The sequence below is a fragment of the Phocoena phocoena genome, chromosome 4 (assembly GCF_963924675.1).
Source record: "Phocoena phocoena chromosome 4, mPhoPho1.1, whole genome shotgun sequence".
Taxonomy (NCBI): domain Eukaryota; kingdom Metazoa; phylum Chordata; class Mammalia; order Artiodactyla; family Phocoenidae; genus Phocoena; species Phocoena phocoena.
Genome location: NC_089222.1, coordinates 91,887,532 through 91,896,449, shown reverse-complemented (window position 1 = coordinate 91,896,449; position 8,918 = coordinate 91,887,532). Strand labels below are relative to the sequence as shown.

Genomic DNA, 8,918 nt, shown 5'->3' with positions numbered 1-8,918 from the left:
TCTTCTTCAAAAAAGAGAACAGTGAAATCCTGAGAAAGTTTTTCTGGCTTTTCCTCTATCTGCCTCTTGTCCCTGAAGTTTGCCATTTGGAAGGAAGGACTGTCAAGTTATTTAAAACCTATGTTGGGTATTAAAGAGTCCTGGGTTTAAGTTCCTTCTTCACTGGTATTCTGTGTAATCTTGAGCAGTCCCATTTCTCTGATGGATAAAATAGAGATAACAATACTTAGCACCAATCTCAAAGCAGTGTGTAATGTGGATAAAGAACACTTTGTTCCTTCCGTCAACTAAATGCAGAGCATCATTAATATAATCTTTAATATTATCAGTTTAAAATGCTGTGGTTTTATATACTTTTCCCTTTTAAAATTTATTTTCCTTTAAAAAATAAACAAAACATCACATTTCTAAATACCACTGTTTGTTGTCTAAACTTCATAAACTTAAATTTTCTCTGTATCTGTTTCTGGTTCCCAGTCTTTCACACACACGCACATACACACTCATTCGATAACTTTATGGATGTGAGAGAAAACTCTCAAGATAACATCAAGGAAATAAAGCGGGATTTGAAATAAGTTCTCTTATCCAGCTTCCCTTTAAGTTTTAAAGCTACGCATCTAGGCCATAAAATCATGATGTTTATTTAATCTTCAAAATGTTTGTGTTTAAGAATAATTCACAGACTCTTAAATCAGAAAGAACCATAAGAAAACATCTAGGGCCTATGATAATGCCTGGTACACAGTAGATGCTGAATAAACACTTAGTGAAGTAAAACTGGGAGAAGCTTCTTATTTTAACCTTAAAACAAAAACTGAAAACAAAACCCCAAACCAAATCTGGGCATTAAAGAGGCTGAAGTAGTTGCTCAAGATTGTTTAGCAAGTTTAAGAGTTGGGTCTAGAATTTATTCCTTTTAGTTTCCAGCTATGTTTTTTTCCCAGCAACCTGTTGACTTGTTTATATAGGACTGTCAAATATAATCTGTCAAAGACGCATCACAGAAAAAAAATTAGAAAGAAGAGCCCTTGGGTTCTCCATCTCCCAAAGTCAACCAACATGTGATGTTCACATATGATGGGAAATATGGAAAGTAAATATATATATAAAATGCAAAATATATATCTTGCATATATTGATTCAAAAGGCCTATTTTTAAGGAAAAGGGGCAATAGCCGATCTTCCATGACTTATTCTACTTTACAGCACTGTTTGTATGCCAACACAGGTGATCTGCAGTCCTCTGACCAGCTAAAAGTAGAGTGGCTATTTCAGCAAAATGTTTATCTTTGTTTCTGTGTATTGTTGTGTTGATTTTTCTCAATTTACCTACGAATGAAGCACTAACAACCTCAGTGCTTACAGTCCTAATAAACTTATCTTGCACTGTTTTGGCCTATGTGATAGTTAACCCATTGACAAAAGAAATCCAAGCTGATAAAAGCCTTTCCTGGCCACTTGTTAGCCAGGTCAGGCTGTAAAATCATAACACAATGCACGCCTCTTCCATGGGGCACCACAAGGCAACGATTAAAAAAAAAAAAAGAAAAAAAAAACCCCTCACTTCCATATCCAGTGGAGTTGTAGTTTATTACTATAACCCTCCCAAGTCAAAAGGACACCAGTTTCAAGCCTTGCAACTTGGTGCAGACAGGGTTTTTCGCTCGCAACCCACTCTGCTGGGCCTCTCTACCTGTCCTCTCCTACTGTCTACAGGTCCCGAACATTAGAAAATAGAAAATGTGATGATCTTTGTGTGTCTCTGTAAAATGTGTGTATGTGTGCGTGTGTTTGGGTGTAACGGGCCTTCTGTTTGGCCGCGCGGCCTGTCCATCACGGAGCGGGCCAATGGCAGGCTGCCTTATATAAAATGAGTGTTTTCAGTCTCTCCTGGCTGCATGTACTGTATGTGGAGCAGTGTACAGTGAAGCGGAGGCAGAGCGGCTCCGCGAGCTCCTCTCTCTCCACTTTCCCATAGAGAACCCCTGACTGGCCGCTGAGGGCGAGCCACACACACGCCCTCGCGCCCGGCGAGCCCGCGAGGTAAGCGCCCCCCCATCCCCAGCCCTTCCCGGGCGCTCTCCCCGCACTTTCTGTTTTCCTACTCACTTGAGAGCCGCCGGGCTGCAGCCCCAAGGACTCCGCGGCAGGAGCAGCGGCGGCGGCGGCTGTGGCGGCAGCCGGTAGGCTGGACTTGAGGAAGACGGAGGGAACCCCGCGCGTCCGGAGCCGCCGCCAGCCGGCCCGCTCCCCGGGCACTTTACCCCTCCGCCAAAACTTTGGGTCGTGAGAGGTCGGGGGCGAGGGTCGCCGCGGCCGCGCCGGCGGCGAGCGGGGGGCGCGAAGGCAGTGCCCTGCGGGCGGGAGGCTGGGGGCCGGGCTGGGGAGTAGTAGGCCAGCCGGTGCCAGGCTGCGTTTGCAACCAGCACCTCTCGGCACACAGGCAGCGCCGCCCGAGAGGGGCACGGGAGCCGCGGCGCGGGCAGGAGCAGCCTGAGGAAAACAACAACAGAGCCCTCACGCCGGCGGGCGCCTCTTGGCCGCCTGGGGAGCCCCAAACTTCATCTCGGCGAAAGTACGTGGAGCCCAGCCTGGGCTCGGCTGCCGGGGAGGTGGGGCCTGGGGAGTCGGGGCAGGGGAGGAAGGTACAAGGAGCCAGCCCTCAGTGGATTTATCGAACGTTTCGCCTGCGTCGGTGACCGGGAACAGCAGCCCAGTTGCTCGTTCATCTGGAGAGTTGGGATTTGGGTGTTCCGGCCCCGGAGATTGGTGCCCTCTCACCCCCCCACCCCTAACCAAATGCGCGGCGAGTAGAGAAAGTGCTGTTTTAGTGCCAGAGTGGCTAGGAGGAAGAATAGGGGGAGAGGGGGAAGAGGGCGAGGGAGAAGGGGAGAGAGAAGAGGGAGGGAAAGCCGGCGGGGGCGGGGGGTGAGGGCAAGAGAGAGAGCGAGAGAAAACCGGAGAGGACGAGAGGGAGAGCGAACGAGAGAACGGGAGGGAAGAGAGGAGGGGGAAGAGGAGGAGGGAGGCTGTGTCAGGATTTTGCTTGAATGTGGGATTATGTTGTGTCAATAAGTTTAAGGTGGAGAGAGCGAAGCTGGCGGGGGGGGCGGTGGTGGAGGGGAGGAGGAAGGCCTTGGCTGTTTAAAGTCTTATTTCTGAAGGTAAGTGATGGCATTGCATGGTCGCGATGACAGAAAACTTGCAGATCCTTTATCCGGGGATGGGGTCGATGCCTCTAGAAAGAGCTCCCCAGCCCTCTTAAGCCACACTCGTGTTACCCTGTTATTTGCTGCGATCCGGGTCGCTAGTAAATTACAGAAATCAGACTCGAGGTTTCTTTTCCTCCTCCACCTCGTCTCGCTCGCTCACCCTCAGCAATTTATTATTATTATTTTTTTTATTTTTTGGTATTGTATGAAACTTAACGTAACTGAGACCAAACCCGAGTCCTGTAATTTACAAGGACCCTGAATCCAGGAATCTGGAACACGTTTATGTGTGAAATAATCCGCGATCATTTCAGCTAAATGAGGAAGGTAAAACGAAACGATGCAAAAAGCTAAGACACAACATGTACGACAGGGGTGGGGGGGAGAGGGAGAGACGGAGAGAGAAGCTATTTTTTGCTTTCCTTTCGGTAGAAAGGAAAATAAAGCGTGCATTCCCCTTCCCTCCTGGTGTGTAGGGTCCAGTCAATATTTTAACTGTTTGAGGACAAATTAGTCCAGGTGGATCTCGCCGAAAAGTTTCGCGAGGTGGGGTGGAGGTGGGGGGGTACGAAGGGGAAGGTGGGTGGAGGTGATGGGGGATGGGGACGGAGCGAGCTCTGCCTCTGCTGATGGTCATTGGCCTGGGGCTTTGAAACCATTGCCTGTCCTGCTAATGACACGTCCAGTTCTCCTCTCCCGGCCGCGGACGCCGGGCTGCCGGGGACCGGGGTACTTTCCCCGCGCGGGGAGGGGCGTTCTTCGCCATCTCCTGGGGTTGCCCACTCGCGACGTGGGGCCCCCACGCGCGCCTCTTCTGCGCGCCGCCGCCACCTCGGCTCGCGCGACTTTTGTAGCTAGCCCGCGGCGAGGGGGCGCAGGGGGTCCCCGGCGCGGACGTCTCCGCGCGGCCACCCCTCTCCCGGCCCCACGCGCGCCGCGCGGTCCAAGCCCGGAATGGCAGCGCCGGGCGGAGCGGCTGTGCCCCCCCGGGGGGCAGCGGAGGCAGCGGCGGTGGCGGCGGGATCTTCGCCGGGGCCCGCGGGAGGAGGAGGAGAGGGAGGAGAGGGAGGGAGGAGGAGGAGGAGGAGGAGGAGGAGGAGGGGAAGGAGGAGGAAGAGGAGGAGAGGGAGGAGGTGTTTTCTGTCCAGACCGCCGCCAGTTCGAGCGGGCACGGGGACGGGGACACCCCACTCGTTGCTCCTCCGTTATGGAACGGTGTTTAGCAGACTTTTACGCCCGGAGTGTGGGCTTTGCACTTCATTTTTTTTTCTCCCCCCTCTTCCCCAAAGCAAGATGGACTCTATTCCCTTTCTCTTTCTCCCTCTGCCTCTGTCTTGTCAGCCTTAAAGATCGACATTTTGTACTAAGATGCAAACTTGATGGTGACCAGCAACAAAGCCGGGGTGGGATCCCTCGCTCCCTTCCTCCCTCTCCGTTTTCCAGCTCCCCCCACCCCGACCTCGAAGACCTGGTGGCCCTGCACTTGACGCCGGGGGCTCTGGTGAATGTGTTTCCCCTCTCGGTTCCGATCTCCAATCTCGGGATTGTGACCGGGGCCGGGCGTTGGGGCGACATTTGTGGCCGCCCAGGTCTGCAGGGCTGAGGGCTGCGCTACCTGGATCTGCTGGATTTGCTGCCGTCGCCCTGCTACCTCCTGCCGGCTCCTGGGCACGGGGAGGCTTGGACTGCCTATCGATTGCCATGATTTGGTTCCTGGTGCATTTGTCCTGGGGGCGGCGATCACTTGTGCAAGTTGATGAATGATCACGATGTGGGTTTTGGGTTTGCAGGATGGATCAGCTGCCTTGTACATACCGGGAGTGGGGGGCAAGTGTGCTGGAGACACCCTAGAATGCCAGCTGGGCTACCCTCCGCTCAGCCTCTGCCCTTTGAGTACAGGGAGCTTCTTTGCCTTTATTGCCCCACAGTTCGAGCGTAGAGGTGGGGATGGTGAGAAGGAGGGGTTGGTGGGGAGCTGGACTCCTGGGTTTCGGGGTCCTTCCTTCACAGATGTTGCAGGAGTTGGGACTCAGTTGTAAAGCTCTACCACACTGATGATGTACCTTTATTTGATACTTTATAGGTCACTATCATATGACAAAGGCTTTGCTGCAGTTCATCTTCCTCCCTGTGTACTTTCCATTTGCCTTCCTGGGTAAGTATGCAATAAGTATGCAAACTCTTCATACAGGGAAGCTGGATGGTATTAGTAATGACATAAGGGTTCTTACTGTACACATAAGAAGATGCCTTATTTGATTTGCAGCATCCCAGAAACTTGAGTTTCCCATAGCAGAAGTCAATTTATGATTTCTAGTATTTACAATTCAGCTATGGTTATTATTATTTTAAGATAGTTGAAATGTGCTTTTCGCATTTTCCTGCAAGTAAGTGTCATTTGAAAACTTACCTTTTTTAATTGATAATAAAATTTTACGTAGAGTTGAAGGCCTAGGAAATTTAATGCTAGATAATATTATAGAAAGATTGTAGCTTGTGAGTAGAGAGAATTATTAAAAACCCAAGGAATCATTGCTCAGAAGACCTCTCTAAATTACAGTGACTGACATTTGCTTACTCTTTCCTGGGTTCTCTTTTCTTAGGGAACTTGTGCTGTTTGTGACAGTTACCTTTTTAGTGGGGGGAGGGTGGACTGGGCAATATAGTAAATCTAGCATTTAGTGTACCAGCTTGATTCAAAAGGCAAATAACTGTCCTAATTGATAGTAATTTTTGTCAAAATTTATACATTTGGAGAAATTGAGTGCATTTTAACAGTCTGTATATATAATAAATAGCAACTTTGAAATCTGACACTAAGTGCCTTTTTCAGATATATGCCTCCCAAATGGAAAAGTTGGTGAAATAACATGTGGGACAGTAAGTGCCTTAAAAGTGTGGTTGTGAGAAGTAACCCTCTGGGTGAAAACTGAGGGTTTAACATTTGAAAGCCGCATGGTGAGCCCAAACTTACAGAAAACCAATGTGTAATTTTGCCCCTCCATTGTCAGAAACACCTCAGGTACTCTTAAGTTGCTGATACGTTAAGAAAACTGGTTGTACGAAATTGTGTAAATCAGCTTTAGTGCTTTGTAATATTACCATAATGAAGACAGACTGTATTTTGTGAATGAAAATGGACTTGAATTCAGTTTTCCATAAAAGAAAAAGAAAAGGGAACTTATTTTGTTTCCTGGCTTGCTGGCATATTGTGTATGTTACTAAAAGATTGTCTTAGTATTGAGAGGAATTGAGTTTTGAAGACCAGGCCTTTCTGGTAGTTTCTGTATGGTAGCAAAATGTACTTTGACATTGTTGAGAACATTAGATGATATATAATAGAAGTTCTGTGTCCAGCATTTTTTAATGGAATGTAAAATATCGTGTTATTTCAGATAGAAGAGCCTCCTAATATGTCACATGCATAACAGGCCAATTGGAGTGGTCAGAATGAGATGGGTCTGTAAGATGAATTTAATACACACCAAAATATGTGGATTTCAGCGTCTTTTTTTTTTTTTAAAAGCTTCTTTGCAAGAGAAGTTTTTCATTTTTAAACATATGGCAAGAGTATTCAAAATGCATTCCTGATTACTGAAGAACAGCACATTTATACATGTTAGGCACGTTATTTTGTTCACTGGAGCAAACTTTTAATGCTAGTTCTTTTGCCGTCGAAATATATTTGACCAATTCAAAATTTAAAATGGGAATAGGTAATTTCCAGAATAAAAGCGATCTGATGAGCTCTTGTATTTCTTTGAGATATCAAATAACTGCTTCATTAAAACAATGTTTTCAAGAAAAGTCTTGGTCTTTGAAATCAGAGTAGTTTTTATAGTATAAAATTTGAAGTAGTGATTTTAAAAGTCACGCCGACAATGAATTACAAGTTATTTGCATCTAAAATGTATTTATTGGATTTGAGACTTAATTTTCAAAATAAGATTTTAGATAAAGGTTTTGCTTCTACATTGCCAGGAGTTTTCAAACTTCTCATTTTATTATTCTGCATATCTCTATTAAGTTCTGAAGCTGAAGTCTTAATTTGCATTTCACATTTAAAGCTAGCCATTGAAAAGGGGGTTCATCTATGTTGTTTCTTAGTGGTACGTCTTTGGAGGTACTGTGGCGGTTTTAGGTAGAATCTTCCCCTAGGGACTAAGATACTAACAAATTTTAAAATTTTGACACCTTTCTTTTTTTTATATCCACCTTGATCTTTATATCCAAATTTTTAAAAAAAAGTTCTGGGTTTAGGAGTTTGTGAGGTAGCTCTGCTTTTAATGTATATATAGCTCTGCTATACAACTTGAAAAGTGTATACTATCTTTGACCTTACAGACCTGATCTTTATACTTCATCCATTGGAACAGATTTGTTTAGACATTGAATTTATAACATAGCTTTGAGTGAAAGCTAGGATGAACATATAATTATAGTTTGCTTGTGCTGTAAGTAACTATGTAATTGATAATGTTTTTTGTATATAGTTAAAGAAGGAACAACAGCCTTAAAATGTGGCACAACTCATGAAAATCTAATTCATCAGCTAAAGTATTTATACAGCCATATTTTTCAGTAAAATTACAAACATAATTTTTAATTATTAATCATCAACCAGTATACTTAATGTTTACGTTTTCCTACATTTCATAAAGAGCATGGGTAAAGCAAGGGCCATAGTTTTAATGGGATCTTACCATGAATATCAATTACTTTAATATTAGAAATCTTTAATAGAAGTAATAAAGACTTCACAGTTCCACCCTATTAAAAGAACTTTTTGAAAATAGCCTCATTATAGATGTGCCTGTTTTTGCTGTACTAACAGAAATCCCTGAAATTATTAGTCTCTTGCAAGAGTGCAGAAATGTTTAAGATTGTGTTTTTAAATGTTCTGAATTACTAAATATAGGCAGTTGATTTTGGCATATTGCATCACCACCAGTGTGGCATACCTATATTTTAAAATTTAAACTTAAGCAAGTATTTATCTTAAGAAGAAGACACTTTTCTTGAACTCGTAGTTTGAAATCCACCTTGTTTTTCAACATTTCACCACCAAGGGCACCTTTTAAAATAGGTCTGAGTGGTATCTCTCCTGTATTTTTAGTCAGCTTCCTTTCTCTCACTATGAAATGAAAACAAACCCAAATTATAAAAACATTGTAATTTCACTGCCTCACTTTTTAAAAAATTAATTATTTTATTTATTTTTGGCTGTGGTGGGTCTTCGCATGCGGGCTTTCTCTAGTTGCGGCGAGTGGAGGCTGCTCTTTGTTGCGATGCACGGGCTTCTCATTGCCATGTCTTCTCTTGTTGCAGAGCGGGGGCTGTAGGTGTGTGGGCTTCATTAGTTGTGGCTCTCAAGCTCTAGAGCACAGGCTCAGTAGTTGTGGCTCTCGAGCTCTAGAGCACAGGCTCAAGTAGTTGTGGCGTGCGGGCTTAGTTGCTCTGCAGCATGTGGGATCTTCCCCGACCAGGGCTCGAACCCATGTCCCCTGCATTGGCAGGCGGATTCTTAACCACTGCACCACCAGGGAAGTCCCACTGCTTCATTTTTATCATGTGCCCCAAGTAAATTGGATGCAGGAGGTCCTCAGCTACCCTTTGAGAAACACTGCTCCAAAGGTGGTAAGGACTAAGGCTAATGACTGAATGGACATTCTTCCAGCTTGAAGATTCTGTGACTGTAATTCC

The 8,918-nt window shown here is 45.5% G+C and overlaps 1 protein-coding gene across 1 annotated transcript in view; it reads left to right on the top strand.

Moving 5' to 3' along the window:
• Window positions 1-1,898: 1,898 nt before the first annotated feature.
• The window catches only part of BBX (BBX high mobility group box domain containing), a 277,659-nt gene continuing 270,639 nt past the window's right edge, over window positions 1,899-8,918 (top strand). The window contains exons 1-2 of the mRNA XM_065875730.1: window positions 1,899-2,046; window positions 5,299-5,370. The gene's annotated coding sequence lies outside the window, so the exon portion shown is untranslated. The remainder of the gene's footprint in view (window positions 2,047-5,298; window positions 5,371-8,918) is intronic.